The following is an 18,349-nucleotide window of genomic DNA, read 5'->3' on the forward strand; positions in this document are numbered from 1 at the left end:
TAGTGGTCATTTTGAAACATTTACCTATTTTCAAGGCTGAAATTCAGAATTTAAATATAATTCTTAGTGGTAAGAAACACTATTTATTGATTAATTCACAGACTGTTTGTGAAGTAGTCATAAATGATTCTACTACAATTTGGTAAAGAAAATACGTTCAACTTCTGCCTTCCTCTGGCTCTATTAGGCATAGCAGTGAAAAAAGTGTTTGAACTCAGACTGTGTTATAATGATACTGTTTCATTACCCTTAATTTCTGTTAGCAACTGCTTATTGGGATAACTTAAATAATTGTGTTTAAGAAAAAGCAACATGAGCATATCTTTTCAGCCTGACAAATAAAAGTGGCCCTTGTAAGCAATTGGTACGTAGTTCTGGAAACACAGTGAGCTTGATCTGGCAGCTCATTCTGATCAGAAGGCTCGCACTGTGCTTAATGAAACTATATAAAAAAGATAAAGTTTGCAGTTCTAACATTAGAATTGTTAATCTTTCTATTCCAGAATTTAATTTTACATCAATTTTTTCATTTTTTCAAAAATTATTTGAGCTGTTTTCTCATCTCAATGTACAGATAAATGTAGCAGTGAATTTCATTCCATGCTTTTGAAGGGAAAGGAGGCAAATTATAATTTACATATTTTTAAACAATTTTTTTGTTGACCATTGAAAGCTCCTAACCTACCATTCCCACAGTGTTCTGCAGAAGGCTCCAAATATCCAAAATTATAGCATTTGTATGGTTATATAATGTCTTAATAATTTTTAGATATAATTCTTAATTAATGTTTCCCTACCTGTGGTGGTTTTTTTTTCGTTTTTTTTTTTCCCCTCACTGACATCTTGTGTGCCATACATTTATGAAATTGGCACAAAGAGGAGAAAAAGACAGAACAGATGACTCAAGTAAAAAGGTGAATTACATGCTTCATTAGTAACTTTTGTGCTTTTGTGCCATAAGCTCAATACCAACTTGATGACCCTGGAAAAACCTTCTCTGCCATATTTGTGCTCACTTCATTACTCTCGTCCAACAGCCTGTTCTTCTCAAAGAGCTAAAATTGCATGATAGAACATGTGGAGGAATTTTTGTGATTTTCTGAAAGACTGTGATCCAGTTTCACCTATCTAGTGTACTGTGTTCAGTGGACTTGTTCTGCCCTAGTGAGATATGTACCTTCTTTCTTTGTGCAGTAGTTAACGGACTACTGGCACATTCACTGGGAAGCAAGCAGGGTTCAGACTTGAACAGATGTTTTGGGTGACAGTAAAAGCCTTGACAGTTTCGTGAATGTTTTCAGCTTGTACTATTTGAATGACAGGCATTTGAAGATTGACCTCAGAGACCTTAATTGTGCCATTAGCAGACTTGCTCAGGCCTAAGAATAGCCACTGCATGGTACGAGTTGCAGGGCATGAGACACTGTGAAGTAATAACCACTATCTTGGATTCAGGAATGGGCTCCAAGATGTCATAAGAGCATAGAAGAGTCATGGCTGCAGATCAGCTTCAGCTCATGAAGTCAGCAATATCTTTATTCATCTGAAAGTTGGTCCTGTGTCTGAAAGGAGATCCAGAAGACTGGATATCAGGTTGTTGCCATAGCCAGGAAAAGGTTTATATTCTCTCCCTATCCTACCCCAAACATAAGCCAGTGCTGAACACTGTGCAAAACCTACAGTAGGAACATGAATTAGGAAGGAGGCAACAAGTTTGTCAGCTTAGGAAGCACAAACAGAAATAAGGCTTCAGTGTGGGAGTCCTTATTTGGGCCGTGGTGGTGAGATCACTGATATTCTACTGTCATCTCTGAGAGACAGATGAAAGGACAGCATAACATTCCTGGAGGGGCCTGCAGCCTGGGAAGAAAAGGTCTGCATACTAGTTTTCCTTCATAAAACTTTGAACTGCATGGGCACCAAGAAGTTCAGGGTACTTGAATAAATCTGGTCGGCATCAACTCCTCTCTTACTCCATTCTGCATATGATGGAGGTTTTGAGGAGTATCCTCAATACTGCTCCACGGTATCCATCCATTTTTATTTCACTGCAGTATTTATGAATGTTGTCAGAATTGAACAATCCCAGTTCCATTGTGATCCACAGACAGTATATCTCTGTTTGTCTCATTGCCTTCCTATGCTTCATTTCACTGTAGCTTCTAAACAAATGCTATGTCCTAATAATTCTGGCTTTCACAGAACATAAGCAGCTTTGTTCTTTTTACCACCCTTTGCATCTACAGTCACAAACATACCAAGGAAATCTGTGGTTACTGTTGTGTCAAGGCCTAGGTGCTTTATGTGAAGAAAAAGTGAAAAGATTTTTCTCCTTTTATCTCATTTATTGCCAGACTGATTTAAATGTTTCCACAAAAATGCAAGAAAAATTAAATCAGCAGTAGCTTATGGTCTCAAGTGTCCAAGATAAGCCAGTAGTCTATCCAAGAGAGAATTTAAAAACACTTTTCACCACCTTGCTCTTGCATTAGCTGTTAAAAGTATACGACTTCATGGAATGTCAGTAAAAAATGGTAAGGAAAGAGCAAAATGAAACATTTTTATTCACTCATTGACATAATGAGCAACCGGTATTGGGACATGACTGTTGCACTATTTACTGTAATACATGGCAGGATCAGGAAAAGCTAACCAGGCTTAGTATATCCAGACAAGCAGAAATAAATCCACCTTTTTAAAGCTTTCTTGTGCATTTCATCTTTTCTTTCTCTTACATTTCACTAGAAGCTTAACATTTTGTATTAGAAACAGTAATGCTCTTAACAGTACTTCTCTTATAGCCAGAATTATTTATTTCTGCAGATAACAGCTATTTTTCCAGAACGGCTATTTTCTGCTCTGTACAAGCTTCTTTGAAATTCTGTTCTTCCTCAGATATTGTTTCGCTGTATTTCAACTCAGAAGTAGTATACAAATAGTCAAATTAGAAGTAGGTTTGCAATGGATTTATGGTGTTCATTGGATACAGCCTTCTGTAATCTGATTGAAAAAAGGTCAAAAAATTGAATACGGCACCTATTTTTTTTTCAAAAAAAATATTAAAACAGCATTTCTAACTTCAAAATTAGCATTGACATGAGTGAACTGAAGCTTTGCAGTTCTCAAACCAGATGAAAATGTGATAATCTGAATCCAGAAGACTGAGCTCAGGGCTAAAGACAAGAGTTATACCTTTTTTCTTCCAAATAGTTTATTTAGTACTGTATTGAACAGTTAATCAATATATAGCCATCTGTAAATGAAATCTGTCCCAACATTCATCTTTTTTCTTAGACCTGCTTTTGGTGTCATCATGAAATTCACTAAATGGAACAGAACCTCTCTCCTTTTCTCTGCCTTTTCCATCCATGAGTATACCTGGGTCTAACCCTGAATTCACCCACCCTTACTGTTCGGTTTTTGAGCCCAAAGGCATAACTTAGAGATAAGATATAAATTCTACAAATTACAAGATATAATACCTACAATTAATGAAATTCACTGAAATGCTACTTAACATTGCTTAATGCTCATTCACATTGTAGCCTCTCCGTTGAAAACTTCTTGATGCAATCTATAAATATTCTTGGTGAAATACATTAAATCAAAGCTAAACTGTTTCTGATTACTTATGTAGGAATTATAAGAATTGCCAAATTGTGTATGAGAAATTTATGCTTTTGGTACTCATATTAGAGTACACCCATATTTTCTGTTATCCTGGTTATTCTTCCGTCTCTCAGAGTGTTCCATGGAATAGAATTCAGTGTTCTTTTCTCCTTTCATTTTCACTGTTATTTTATTGAACTGAACGCTCCTCTGTTCTGTTCTTTCCAGTGTCACATTTTTTTTTCTTCAATATTTTTTTCACTGTGATATTTAGTGACTGCATTAAATACTAAGTGCAGTATAATCTGTTTTTCTCATCAAAGAAAGAAATTGCACATTTTCAGTTGTGTGTTTTCTTTTTGTTCTCTACAGTATGGCTTGCATTTAGGATGGAAATTCTAGAGTTTATAATGGTTTGGTGCACAGCCCAGAAGTAACCATCAAAACCTGCCCAATCAAGAATCATCCATTTCTCTGTGAGTCTTCATGCATTAAATAAATATTATACAGTATATTTTATTTATGTTTATGCTGTTTCGCAATTCCATCTGAACATCTGTATGTCACTGGTAGGGATATATTTATAAGTATTTAGCATTTATCTTTTGCTTCATAATACTTACAAAAAATAATTAAGAAAAAAGGCTGTTGAAATCCCAGGAACACTAATAATTTTCATTAAGAACTTGTTGAGGTTCATGAGGGACTAATCAGCTGGAGAAGGTCAACAGTAGTAGCTTTAAGAAGTGGAAAAAAAAAACAGTTGGGAATTTTAGGTGGGTATCTTTTTCTTAATAAGGTATTTGACGTAGCTTTCATACTAGAATTTCACATGCAAACTCTGGAAACAAAGCCTAGATGAAATGCACTATGGTGTACTTTCAGTCAAAACAAAGCAAACAAACAACACAAACAAACAAACAAAAACACACAAAAAAAACCACAGAAGACCCCAAAGTGAGATGTTGATTAGCTTTGTTCAATATTGACATAATGATCTAAGATATTCAATTATTCAATGAGGAATATGCACATGGAGCAACTGTAGAAGAGCCTGTTGGAAAACCATCAAAATGAGAACTACCATCTGCCATAAGCATTTAATATAAACATTTCTCTGATATCTTAGAGGCTGAGGATCCATCCCAGTTTGGCAAGGTGGCAGCCTCAGGAAGGATTATGCGTTAGGAAATAACCACCTTATGAACGCTTTGGTGTTTTGCATCTTTGTAACTGATTAGTGTATCTTCTTGATTGCCAAAGATTGCTCTTTAAAACCGCTAACTTTCCATTTCTCCTTTTTGTTCCTGGAGAGCAGTGGTCAAAAAGGGTTGTTATACAAATGTCTTTACCCATTATTTGAAGAGAAAAACTTGTTATGTATGGTGGGGTGAGGGTAGGGGCACAGACATAGAAAGAGACAGGCTCTGAAAGAAGTGCAAAAGATGAGGGCTTCCCTCAAAACCTTTTAGAAATCCTACCAAAAAAAAAATATCTTACTAGAAATTAGCAAGGATGAAACATCAACAGGTACAGGTGTTGAACTAGATCTGGAGTTAACTTTCTTCATGGCAGCTTGTATGGTGCTGTGTTTTGAATTTCTAGCTAAAATAGTATTGATAACACGAGGCATTTTGGCTGTTGCTGAACATTGCTTGTACAGCATCCAGGTTTTTCCTCTTTGCTACTCCACTTTACCACCAGTGAGGAGGCTGGGGGTAGGCAAGCAGTTGAGAGGGGACACAGCCAGGACAGCTGACCCAAACTGGCCAAAAGGATATTCCAATGCTGTATGCCATCACACTCAGCATGCTCCCTTTCAGGGAAAGGAGATGTTTGTCTTCCCAAGTAGCAGTTATGTCTGCTGAGGTCCTGCTTTCCAGGAAGTGGTTAAACTTCTGCCAGCCACTGTGAAGTACTGAATAAATGCCTTTTTATGCTTTGCTTGTGTGCACAGCTTGTATTTCACCTGTTAAACTGTCATTATCTCTATCCATGAGTTTTCTCGCCTTTCTTCTATTTTCTCCACATCCTGCAGGAGAGACGAGTGAGCAAGCAACTGTGTGGGTGTTTGGCTGTTGGCTGGGGTCAACCCACTTCATATATGTAAATATTTCACATCTTATATCCTAAATTCTGATGCTAATGAGATTGCTGTATATAATATTATAGAAATGATGTTATAAATACAAAAACATTTTAGAGGCACTTCTTGCTCTCAAGCTGTACTGTTAGTTAGATACTACTGATCTTTGCAAATTTGTATTAACAGTAGGAAAATGCAAACATAGCCCTTTCCACTTCCAAATCTTTGCTTGAATTCCAAAACTCTGAAATCGTCTGGTGTACCATTCCATAGTGATATTCACGACCATTGTTTAGTCACTAAAATTCAAAGCCTTTTTTTTTTTTTGAGATGAAAAAAAATGTATAGTTCATTAAAACTGATAATAAAAGTTATTGTTCTATCTTGTTTATGATGAGCAAGTTAAAATGACTAAGGATTAATGCCAGAATTCTCTGGGGTATCAAGCAGTTTTAAGACAAAGTTTTCACTGGTCTCAGAGTCTCAATTTTCAAAATACTTCTTAAGTATTGTAATATGCTGTATTTAAACATATTTGAACTGAAAAAAAAAAAGATAAACATACAATCAGTAATCGGAATTATTTGCAAATTCCGGGACAAAGGAAAAGCATTGGGCTGTTTTTCCCAAATTTGTTAGTATCTGTGTTATGTCATCCTTCAGATATAGGTAAAGTCATCCCAATGCCATGCTCCTCAGAGTGGATAATTAATGTGTCTCTGATCTCTAGCAGGTGCAAGCATTAACCCCATCTATATTTCATAGGTAGGTACATTAACTATTTGTGGTTAGTGTAGGGATCAAGATAAAACAAGAAGTTCAGTGAATAAAGACTGTTGAAAGTAAAGTTTAAACCATTCTACCAGGTGGAAGAAAAAATGTGAAGTAAGAATATGAACAGTTAATAGGACACTTGATCAGCTGAGATCATTTTTAGGCCCATCTTTTTCCATTTTAGGAGGAAAGCAAAAAGGCTTGTTTATAAATGCTAACCGTTCATTTCATTAGCAAGGAACACAACTTTGATCACGTCCATCACAGTTCATCCCAGTCTGTGCGACTTAACTGTCAGAAAACTTTGACGTTAATTGTAAACTAATCTGAAAGAAGCATCCAAAAATGTCTGTCCTTTCACTTTGAAAGTAGTAATTTACATTTGTGTAATTTATGTTACTTCTATGGCAACTTCAACAGTGCTACAATTAGCAGTCTATAATGCTTTCCATAATAGATCTGTTATTCAGAGATTCATCATTCAGATATAAATATTTACTCCACATTTGAATGAGTCTCATTGATTGGGAGCAACCATTTACCACTTAGTAGTCGAGAGGCAACAAAATCATTTTCATGCTTCTGTTACCCCACAAAAGCAAATCCTGAAATACAGTTCACTGTTGGGTTGTCAATTTTGGTTTAATTATAGACAAGATAGCAAAGAAGGGCTTGAACTCTAATTTAACGCATGAAGTCCAATTGAAAAATAAAGTAAGCTTAAGAGCAGTTTTGGCCTGTATGGGGCAAGTCAAACTAAGAACACATTAGAAACTTTGCACCTGATATTTCCTTTAGCTGATTTTGTAATGTGTGTGTTCTTTTGAACTAGTTTTTTTTCTTTTTTCTTCAGTTTTCACATCTTTTCTGCTCGAGGTGAACTATACTTACCCTGTCTCCACCAATTTCTCCTTTTCTAGAGAGTCGATCTGTCTCTTTCAATCAAGGCAGAGATGCTGCCATATTCTTCCTTTTCCTGGATGAAGTATTTCACTGAATGAGGAGTGACAGGGAAAAACAGAGAAATGCTTTTTCTTCTTTGGACTGACCTTACTTCTTGGACTTTTGTTGTTGTTGTTGTCTCTTATCAAAGCAGCATCACGTTTCTGATGGTTGCGATTACTTGTACAGCAGGTCATACAACTGAAACAGGAAGGAAGAAAGCCTCTTGTCATCCTGAGTCTGGGTCTCCTGTAGTCCATATTTCACCTTTTACAGTGAATTAACAGCATGCAGAAGTAGGGAAAAGGCAGGGAAGAAAGGGTGTATAACCTTTTCCCTTCCTTTCTCTCCACCTCCATCTTGTTTTTTTAACTCTGTTTTACGGCTTCTTTGTTTCTGCCAAGTTCATTCTCCAGGTCTGTGCATGTCTTGTGCTTTTCAGATGTTTTTCTCTTGTTCCTAGCTCTCTAGGAGTTGTTCTCTCCCTTTGGCCACTCTACTACTCCTTTTCACTTCTCGCTGTCAGTCTTTGTTTCAACGCATCCCAAATTGTATCTGCTGAAATTGTTTCTTCTTGTATGTCAGCTTCTCTTCTGCTGATGCTTCTTTCTCATTGCCAGTGCCCACAAAGCAGTGTAAGATGCAAACAAGTCTCCAGCATTCTGGGGGCTACAGTCATGGTTCAGACAATATCGAAGTATAAGTCATTAACAATAAGTTCCTATAATAGGAAGTTTAGCAACCTTAGCTATGTGTCAGACTTTTTTGTGCTTCCAACAGAAAAATACAAGTGAATAGAAACAAAGGAAAGAAAACTTTTTAAATTTATTTTCTCATTTAAGGACAGCTCTTTCCCTGTAAATAAAAACAATAACAAAAACAAAACATAAAATTTAGTGTTTTAGATCAAACAAAAACATAGCTTTATATATATAAAAAATGTTGTGTTACTGCCAACATGAAGCATTGTATCTAGGGGGTACAAAACTTCATACTACTCAACAAGTTGAATTTGCTCAATACTTTCAAAACTTCTTTCTACTTATTTTGGTCAAAGCTGTTCAACAATTTAACCCTTAATTCTTAAATTCTTTAATTTCCCCTGAAAAATGATTTTCATGAATTTACTCTCTGGCCAGCTCCATGGGCAAGGTCACAGATACGAAAAATACTGTGAAGTAAATCTGCAAGTATTTTGTTGGGATTGTGTGAGTGTTGAGTGTGAAATTATGCGTTTCATTCATAATAGAGAAGCAGCAATATATGTATTGATATAACGTGAGGGGAAGGCATCATGATGTAAAAACAAATTTTGAAGTATTTCCATTCTTAATTAAACTTTAGCCTGCCTGCTGTTATTTTTATGACTTTAATAAATACTTAATTTTTAAATAAGTATTTTATTTCATGACCAATTAAAGAGATGCATCAGAAAACTGAGTTTTTTTCCATGAAGAAACATTATGGTACAAGCTGTATATCAGCTCAATTAAGCACGTACAACTCTGAAGTTCTTATCTTAATCCCTGTGGTGATAAAACAGTAATTGTTCTGAGAGACTACAAAGGAAACCATGACTCAAGCAAGGACATGGTGTTCCATTTGAACTCAGTTGCTGTCATGTAATAATTCTTTTGTCCACCATCTAAATTTACTGTTTCTGTTTCCCTAAGAATTTGTCACAAGCTCTTTTACATCATTTTCATGTTGACCTGTCACTATCTAGTCTGCATTCTCACCCATACTGAATAAGTTGCCTTGATTTACCTGACAATTCTTTTGAGATCGCAATTCATTACAGTATTTTAAATATTTGAATTAGTTCAACATCAATCATTTGTTCAGTGTATTTTCAAAAGTTCATGTTTTACACTTTTTTTTCCCTTCTAAATACAGACACGAAGGATTAAACTTCTCCTACAGGTAGGCATAAATGACTCATATTTTGTGAAGACTTCACTTGGGCGTGGCCTTACAGCCTTCAGCAAAGTTACTACAGACATATATTGTCAAGAAAATACTCTTCCTTTACTCTAAGTAGTCCTAGTAGGATGTAAATATACTTAATGACAACTTTTTTTTTTTTCCAACGTATTAAATAATATCCTTCATCATGCATAAAATGTTGTATTCCTCATTGTGCCATTCTGTCTCGTTAAGTACTCATCTCTTGCTCTCTGCCTAAGGGATAACTATCCAATATTAAGGACAGGAATTAATATAGAAAATAGTTGTTTTTAAAACCTGAAAATATAGTATGTTTTATTTTGAGAATCTCATGTTTCACCAGTTGATATATAATTATCCTTCTCAGACTGCAACATAAAACTGAAAATTATAAAACAAATTGCGTCTCAATCACTTAAAAGAATGGGTGCACTTCTCAAGTTGATGCACTTCTCATCAAGTTGATGAAGACACTTCCTTTACATCAGGTACACTATCTCCATAAATGATTGCAAAAAATGTACACTAATAAAGAATTATTGTCAGTATATGGAGATGCTATTTCCAGAGTTATTTCCAGGATAAACAAATTTGTGAGGAGTATGGAAGAAAAAGGTCACTTGAGACAGAAGTGCCCAAGTGGAAGTCCCCTAAGGGTCTAGGCTGCCATCAGTAGTTATTTTGTTATGTGATCATAATTAATGCAAAAATTACTGTGTTTCTAGCGATAACAAAAGCTAGGATGTCAAAAGATACTGGTTTAAGTATTTGGTAGAGGCTCAAGTCACCGGTCCATGGAAATAAAAGAAAAAGCTGAGATGGATAACAAATTTGTATTCTGAGAAGTAAGACATGACTTTTCACAGGAAAATATCAGAAGAAATCCAGTACCAATTGAACTTGGGCTCTTCTATATCTGTAGGCAAAGATTTTTGCTCAGTGTTTCTGGTGCTACTGCAGAGGGAATGGATATCAGCTGAGGATCTTAGCAGAACTCATGACTGCCTGTGGGGCAATTCTTCATATGATCCTAAAGGGTTTTGTGCAAGAGGGAGTGCTGCTTCTCTTGCAGCACAGTAGCTATAGAATTACATTGTCTAAAAGTGTAGTAAAGGCATGTTGTGATGAAGGATACAAATCCTATGCAATAATAACTGCAAAGAAGTTAGCTAACAGACTGTGCCTAAGAAACAGAGTACTAACAACAGGATCAAGGCAGTGGTTGGGCTGTGTGAGGTGAGACCATGTGCCTGTTCAAACCTATAAGATTTGAGGAGAAGGTGGAGTAGACTGACTGGAAAACAGCTAGGAGATATACCTTACCACTGTAGTGCCGAGCTGTAAGGGATTTAAACAGCAACTCACAATAGCTGGAGGCTTAAGGTACTTAAAGACCTCTCTCCTTCTTTTTAGGGTTTATGTCTTGTAATAGTGTCCAGAAAAACAAAGGAGTGAAAGTTATAGTGAGAGTGATGCTTTATTGTACAAACACTAAGTAAGTACTATAACTGAGCAGGCTTCTGTGAACAGCTGGATCAAAGGGTGAGGGTGATTACAGAAATTAATTGCCCAGGAGATGAACCAATGCACCTGTTAAAAAAAGGGGCAAGAAAGAAAGCTAAAATACCTGCAAGTTGACTTAAAAGTATCTGTTATAAGCTGCAAAAGAAAAGATTAGTATATTTGATCTTAAAGTAAGCTGTTGTCACTCCCAGGAATAACAAACGGGGTGGTTTGGGCTTTGAAAGAAGTCAGGGCTTTGAAAGAAGTCAGCCATGAAAAAAGAAAACAGGATGTTTTGGATGGTTGTGAACCTTAACCCCATGAAAAACTTCAAATTGTTAGTTTGATTGCAGAAGGTCATTGGACATAGTCTTAAATCTGTGTTTGTCAAACTGGGGGCACAGATCGGTTACGTTTAGTGAGGAAGAGTTGCTTTATTGTGAAGGAATTGCAAAGAGAGGTCTCAAGGAGGTCTTGCAAAAATTAATATAGCTTATCTGCATAACCTTGCAGATGTAAGCAGTGAAATGTATAAGGATATTCTCCTCATTAGAACCATAATTTACAGACATGAGTCTCAGGAACAGTTATCACTTGAAGGATCAGTTGGAGATGTCCTAGGACAAACTTATAAAATGACTGCTAACAAATTGGCAGGACTAATGATTTATACACTAGACTGCCAAGGTAATCAAATATAAAATTACTTCTTACATTTATGTGGTTGTTTTTCTTCAAGGTTGCTTAAAGGATTAGGTATTAGCGTATTAGTAAAATGATTATGCTAACTTTTAACAAGGATTTGAAGAACAAGAGGAAGACGGCTGGTTTAAGAAAAAGCAGATCTATACAGTGTAAAAAGGAAACTATGATAAAAATGGAATTAACTAGTAGATACTTAAATAACAGTGTCTTAGTAGGGAAAAACAAAACAACTTCTGTAGAGAGAAATGTTACTTTCAAAATCTGTTAGAATTTTTTTGAAGCAATCAGGGAGCATGTGAATATGGATAAATAGTTAGCAGTGACCTCAGATACCTCGTGGAAGCTTGATACAGTTCCTCACCAAAGAAAAGAGATCTTCCATACTATCTATGGTAGCTGGGTGCCCCTAACCTTGTCTATCCTTAGGTCTGATCCCAAGCCAGCAACATAAGTTTCTCAGCCCTACCCATGGCCTAGCCACCCTTACAAGTTCTGATGCTTTTTCAGTATTAAGTTGTTTCCTGGCACTCCCTGTCTAGTAGGGAGTCTGAATAATTTGGCTATGCAGAAGCAGACAAAAGGACTTTTCCAGAGTCCTGAAAAATAATCTTAGAGCCACTGTACTTTCACTGGCATAGAGTCTTGGTTTTTCATAACCTGTGTAGGAAAGCAGGATGACCCCAGCATTATGCAATGCAAGTCAAAGCAGGGAAAGGACAAAAAGGAAAGTCCCATGTTTTCATGCAAAGAGAATTTCTTCACACCCTCCTATGACTTATGTACTCTATTGCAGACTCACTAAAAATACTTTTGAAACCCCTTCCATAGCCATCATTTGTAAAGCCTTCCATTGGGCTGCAGTCTGTAGAACCTAGAAGAAAGCATGGACCACAGGAAGAAGCTTGCAGACCAATTCAACTTAAATTTTATCCTGTAGGCATCAAGGGAATGAGCATATGAATCCTGACTTGCTTTCAAAAGACAGGCTATCTTGAAGTAATTTCCTCATGACTGTGTTGTTTCCTCTAAAAGGGTCTAAATCCTCAGCAGTAAGAGGGCAGAGCTTAGAGTTTTTACTTTACATTAATTGTTTTTTTTTTTTTCTAAGGATTGTGTTTACTAAAAAGCTATACCTTGGATGGCTTCTTCACTGGATGCAGAGAAACAGCATAAAAGCTAAAACTTTCACAAAACAGCAGCCACAGGCAAAAACTTAACTCGTAGCATATTGGATATTCTGATCAGAAAGCCAAATCTCACTTTATGTCTGATTCTGAATTAGCACTGTCAATACAAATGTGAGCAATCTGATTCTTCTGGAGTGCAGGTTTTAAGATTTCGTTAACTGTGCTTACAAGTGTACTTGGAGCCTTGTGAGAATAAATATATAGAGAGAGCAGATATAATGTAGTAGCCTTGCGCACCCTCTAGTGGTATGCTACAGATTTCAAGGTTTTGTTCAAATCTGTTTTTTAAATAGCCTTTCTATGTATCAGTGTGTTAATTGCATATGTTCAAATGCACACAATGGATTTTGGCTCATGTTTTGTTAATCATCCTTATATCTTGACTTGTAGGAGATTAATAACAAGAGCAACAATAACAAATGACAGATTTTCAAAAGTTAATTGTTGGCTACAATTGAGTAAATCTGATTTAAATGAAGAAGACCTGTTATGGCATGTCCTCTTAGAATTAAGCTTTCAGAATTTTTCAAACTTTTTTTTTCAGACACCTTGTGAAAAATGGCGTCTTCATCAGTCTTCTTAGTTTTACCCTCATGTGTGTATAACTCAGCATATTTCTTAATGGTTCTTAATTATTTGTAGTATAAGCACCAGTGATTCTTTTCCATCACCCTAGGAAACAGATTAATCAATTAGACTCAAGTTGGTTGGGAGTAACAGGGTGTTAAGTACAAGGTTCTGGAGAAACTGAGAGTAGAGAGTGAACTTGCATTTTTATTAACAGCCATAGTTTTGTATCTTTGCAACGCTTTGTGTATCTGCAAGAGTGTACCACTGCTCCAGGATGGGACTGTCTAAGGTTTCAGAGGATTAATTTTACTGCAGAAAGTTTCAGACGTGGGTACACCTGCTAATCCTTTAAACATCCCTGAATGTATGGTAAGAACATCAGTGTCTAATCTTATGCTTTTTGAACATTTAAGCTGTCAAATCTACCTGCCTTTAACATAAGGCTTGTCCCTCTCTGAGATTGGCAAACATTGTTTGTCTGAGCTTTCGTTCTAAATTCTGCCCCACAGAATACCCTATAGACAGGCTGGAGCTCTCTTAGTCTTGAGTAAGTCACTTGGCAAGCTTCCAGACTCTGTGGGTCAGAGTTAAGGTATGTAAAGATTATAAAACCTTAACTCCCAGCTTTCCAGTAAGTGTGGAAAATTTTTGTGCTGAGTGATTCAGCTGTGGGCTATAGAACAGGTGCAGCCTCAGCCCAATTTGAACAGCCACTGCGGCTGGCGCTTCAGCTGAAATGCTTTTGTTGTTCCCAGGACTGTAATGAATCCTCTTGCATTTGCTGAGCTTTTGCCTGTTTTTCAGCCAGGTCTGTCGGTTAACTGGAACTGGCCAGACAGCCCTGAGCAACGCTATGTGAAATATAGGCCTAGATCTAGGAGGGTCAAGGGACAGAAACAGAAAGTTATTAATTTATTTATGGGAAGAAGGAAAAATATTATATTAGATTTTGAGTAGCCAACATCATAATTTTATTCTGCCATTGTTGCATGTTGTGGTCTGATTTCAAAGGAAATGAATGCTTTTTTAATGCCTCTTAAAAGTACCATTACAAGTTAGGATTAATTTCTGAGTACTAGGCAAGATAAGAAGACACTGAAGCCAAACCTCTTTGGTGTCTTGCAGACTGTTTGCTATTTCATGTAAAGTTATTAATGACATGTAGAAAAAAGGTTTGTGGAGTTATGTTTTCTTTGTTACTTGTTTGATCTGGTTAGCAATCTTCTCAGTAATACTGAACGCTTGATGCTTCTCTGCATGCTGGTATAGCTCTTTTGTTTTGAGGTTGCTTTTTGTTCTGGTCCATAGCTCACTGGAGAGCTTGTAATTCACTGCAACTTTTGTCCAGATCTTAGTGACATAAATGTTATGAAATTGTGTAGCAGAGATCAGATATTATAGCAGCTTTTGTGATGGAACTGCTACATAAGTAAAAAGCTATCCTGTTGTATGTTTTTCTTGCAAGTAACTGAAAAGAATGAATCTTGCTGAAAGTACAAAATAATTTCTGTAGTCTTTCAACTGTAAATGCAGAATGGCAGTTAAGAATTTTAAGTATTTTAGAAACACCCTCTCTGTCCTATCATTATGTAAATCCTTCTTAAACTGGTAAAAGTCTGTTGGTCTGATAATGCAGTATGTGTTTATCTGTAGTTCTTAAATTTTTGTAGTTTCTGTATTTGAATTTCTGTAGAGAAATTACACGAGGAGAGGGATGTGATACATTTGGTTTAGTATCTTTTCCTTGAACTACGTACACTGTTTCTTAAGAATTACTTCTGCTTGCAGTAGAAATAGTGAGAAAGGTGATGATCTACAACTGAAGCTGGTGGACTTAGTGGTAAACTACCAACTTGTCTCAGACTCCCTCCAACACCAATGTTCAAACTGCTGTTTATCAAGATATTTTCTGTTGAAGAATATGAGGGGGCTGATAAAATGTATTGAGACTGAATGACCATGAAGTAAACAGCTGAAATAAATGTTGTTCTCTTTATTTCCGTTTCTTTTTATTGTATTATACATAGGCTTGATCCATGAGTTGGGAAGAGTTCTGAATTTTCTGTCAAGCTCGAGCGTTGGTCTCAGTGAGGGAAATGTTATGAAACAATGTTATGTATTGGAGATGGACTTTAAAGCAAAGTTCCATCAAATAAACTGATAAATCATCCACCTCCTCATGCTGCTTGCACCTCTCCCTTTTTTCCTCTATTCTGTTATGCTTTTGCAACAATCCTGTCCTTCTGTTTTAATCTATTTAAAATTGCTTTTTCGTTAGTCTAGTTTGTCAAGCTTTTGTCTAAATGCAAATGAGAGAACAATGTTCTTACTTTTAATGAAAAGGAAAAGTAACCTGATCTTAATCTAAATAAATGCTATTAACTGAATTTATTGTTACATTAACAATTAGACCTGAAATAATTATTTCCATTTATCTGTGACCTCTTGCTGTAACTCAAAATATCAAGCTCTGACATGACAAGATTGGAAGTACCTAAACTGTATTAAAAAGTTGCTGTAGGAACAGATCAGATTTTAATACAAGAGGGAAATGGCATACACAATGAATGAAAAATTTGTTCCATATACAAAATAATCAGAAACTCTAATACTGAAACTGCTATACTGTTCAAGATTCTAGAATCCGTATTTGCTAACAAAATGTTTTAAAATAGCTTTTAATAACTTAAAACAACAACAGCAACAACAACAATAAAAAACAGACCAACAGTAACCATTGCACCTAAATGTGGGTGGAAATATTCTTTCAGTCATGCTCATGACAGCTGATTTCTCAAATAACACCCATGTGGCTCATGTTATTGGCAGTACATACACATTTTTGTGTAAATCATTATGTTAGACAATGTAAGTTTGTTTATACAGTGATCGTATCGTATAGGCTCAGACCTCATGCAGTTTGGATGAAATTTTCTTGAGTTAAAAGTTGTTTTCTGCAATAGGTAAGATTCTTGCGTAGCAATCATATTTCATGGATATTGAGACTTTTTTCTTGATAAGCTGCTAAAATGGGGGAATCAATGTATTATTTATATTTTACTATCTAATTGTTAGATCCTGATGTACTCAGCTCAGTGTGAGTAGCAAGTTACTCAGTAAGACCCTTCTGGAATACAGTGCTACTCATTGTGAAGGCAGATGCCACTAATTGGTTCCATGTGATGGAGCTTGAAAAGCAGCTTATAATGGCTATGCCATGAAGCTAGTAAAATCAGCCTTAACTTTGACATTTTAGTGCTTCAGTGAAGATTCTATTTTTGATGAGCTATATTTAATATATAGATTTTAAACCTCCCCCCCCCAATTTTTGTACTGTGTTTAAACTTGAAACCTGTTAATATGTCAAGAATAATTCCTTGAATTTAAGAATATTCTTAGTTTAGTGTGGGGGGTATTTGGCAATACTGATGCTTATGTTATTTTTAAAAATTACACAGGTTTTAAAATACATTTTAAATAGCATTAGTCCATTAAATACACAAAATTTGAAATTTAACTATTTTCCAATAATAAGTCTCTTTAAAATAATTATAAATTTATGATGTATTTAAACTCTGTAGTGATTTGCTTTCAAGACATTTGTAGAAATCAGAATATTTGTGCTTGTGGGTGGTTATTCTTTTTCTTTTCATCCTTTATTCTCTGGATATCTTGAAGCAGCACTGAAGGTGAAGTTCTAATCTAGAAGAGGTAAATAGATTCTTGCAATGCCCGGGGAAGAGGGTGAATCTACAGGTAGTGAGTGTGACAAGTAGAAAGTAACTGGTCAGTTGGCTGACAGACTTCTTGTGTCTTGTGCGTGAGTTGAAAAGCTGGCAATATTGGCCCTTGCATACAAACTATGCATTTACACTGCTACATCTTGGCCTATCCTTTGCTTGTTCTGTTTTGTGTGTGTGTGTTTTTTTTTTTTCCCTAGTTGCTCTGATCTGTTCAGTGTGACTTGTATCTAGACATGCAGTTGAGAGAGAGTAGGAAAAGCCATGTACTGAAGCTGGGGTATTTGCCACTTGTACTAGTCAATATACTGCCCAGCTGCAGCATAGCTTTATGGTACCTCCCCTGAGTACTCAAGTACTGGCACCTCTTCCTTCAAGTGGCATCAGAAATATAAACAAACAAAAAAAATCAGATTTCTGTTCTTCTTCCTGTTTCAGTGATCATGAGCTAGTGCTGGTATAGGCAGCAATAAGAATGCTTTAAAATAAAGGTGAGGCTTTCACTGAATAATTTCTTATTATTTCTGCCCACATGATGGCAGTATATGTTAATCCAAAACAAGAAAATTGAAAACAAATTGCAGCTTTTCAACAACAAAGTTCTCTCCCCTGCTTCCTCCCACCCCCCAGAGGGGAAAAAAAAATAAAATCCAAGAAGCTATGAAAAATTTCTAAAAGGCTTTATGAACACTTATGAAAGGATAACTCCCCTTTATTGTAAAAGCCCCCAAGTCTTAAGAGGCAGTGAGTCTTCATGCAAGAACCACATGTAACTAACTCTGAATGTGTATGGAATGGTGCTGTGTTATAAATAGAAATGGTCAGTAAAGCTTTGTCAGTCATACTCGGATTAATCATTTGGAGTCAATAAAGTCATTGAAGTATAATTACCGCTCCCTGGCATCAGTTTTGCAAGTGCAGAGCTGGAGTTTTGAGCTCCTAGATACTGATTGTTTAATCTGTGGTAAGAGTACGGAAAGTCTAAACAGACAGGCTATTGAGATAGTAGCTGCAAAAAAGTTTAGGCATTACTTCAGAAGGATTATGACCAGGAACAAAATCTATTGAATCTGTCAAGCTCTTCATGTATTTGTAAGTTGAATCAAGGGAGTTTGAATGTGCGTGGGGCCTGAGTGTGTTTACTGTGTGGAATAAGAGAACACTGCCAATAGTCACAGTTAAAGGTTATAATGTTAAAAAGAAGGTGGGGGGGGGGGGGGGGGGGCGGTGAGCAGAACACGAAAACAACACTTGTTTTTCTAAGCTTTGACATAACTGTAAGCAAG

The 18,349-nt window shown here is 36.2% G+C and overlaps 1 protein-coding gene across 1 annotated transcript in view; it reads left to right on the forward strand.

The window, feature by feature from the left end:
- The window catches only part of MPPED2 (metallophosphoesterase domain containing 2), a 603,962-nt gene that overhangs the window by 514,488 nt on the left and 71,125 nt on the right, over positions 1-18,349 (forward strand). The window contains exon 19 of the mRNA XM_080595267.1: positions 3,982-4,085. The gene's annotated coding sequence lies outside the window, so the exon portion shown is untranslated. The remainder of the gene's footprint in view (positions 1-3,981; positions 4,086-18,349) is intronic.

Source organism: Anser brachyrhynchus (assembly GCF_964034855.1).
Source record: "Anser brachyrhynchus genome assembly, chromosome: 5".
Classification (NCBI taxonomy): domain Eukaryota; kingdom Metazoa; phylum Chordata; class Aves; order Anseriformes; family Anatidae; genus Anser; species Anser brachyrhynchus.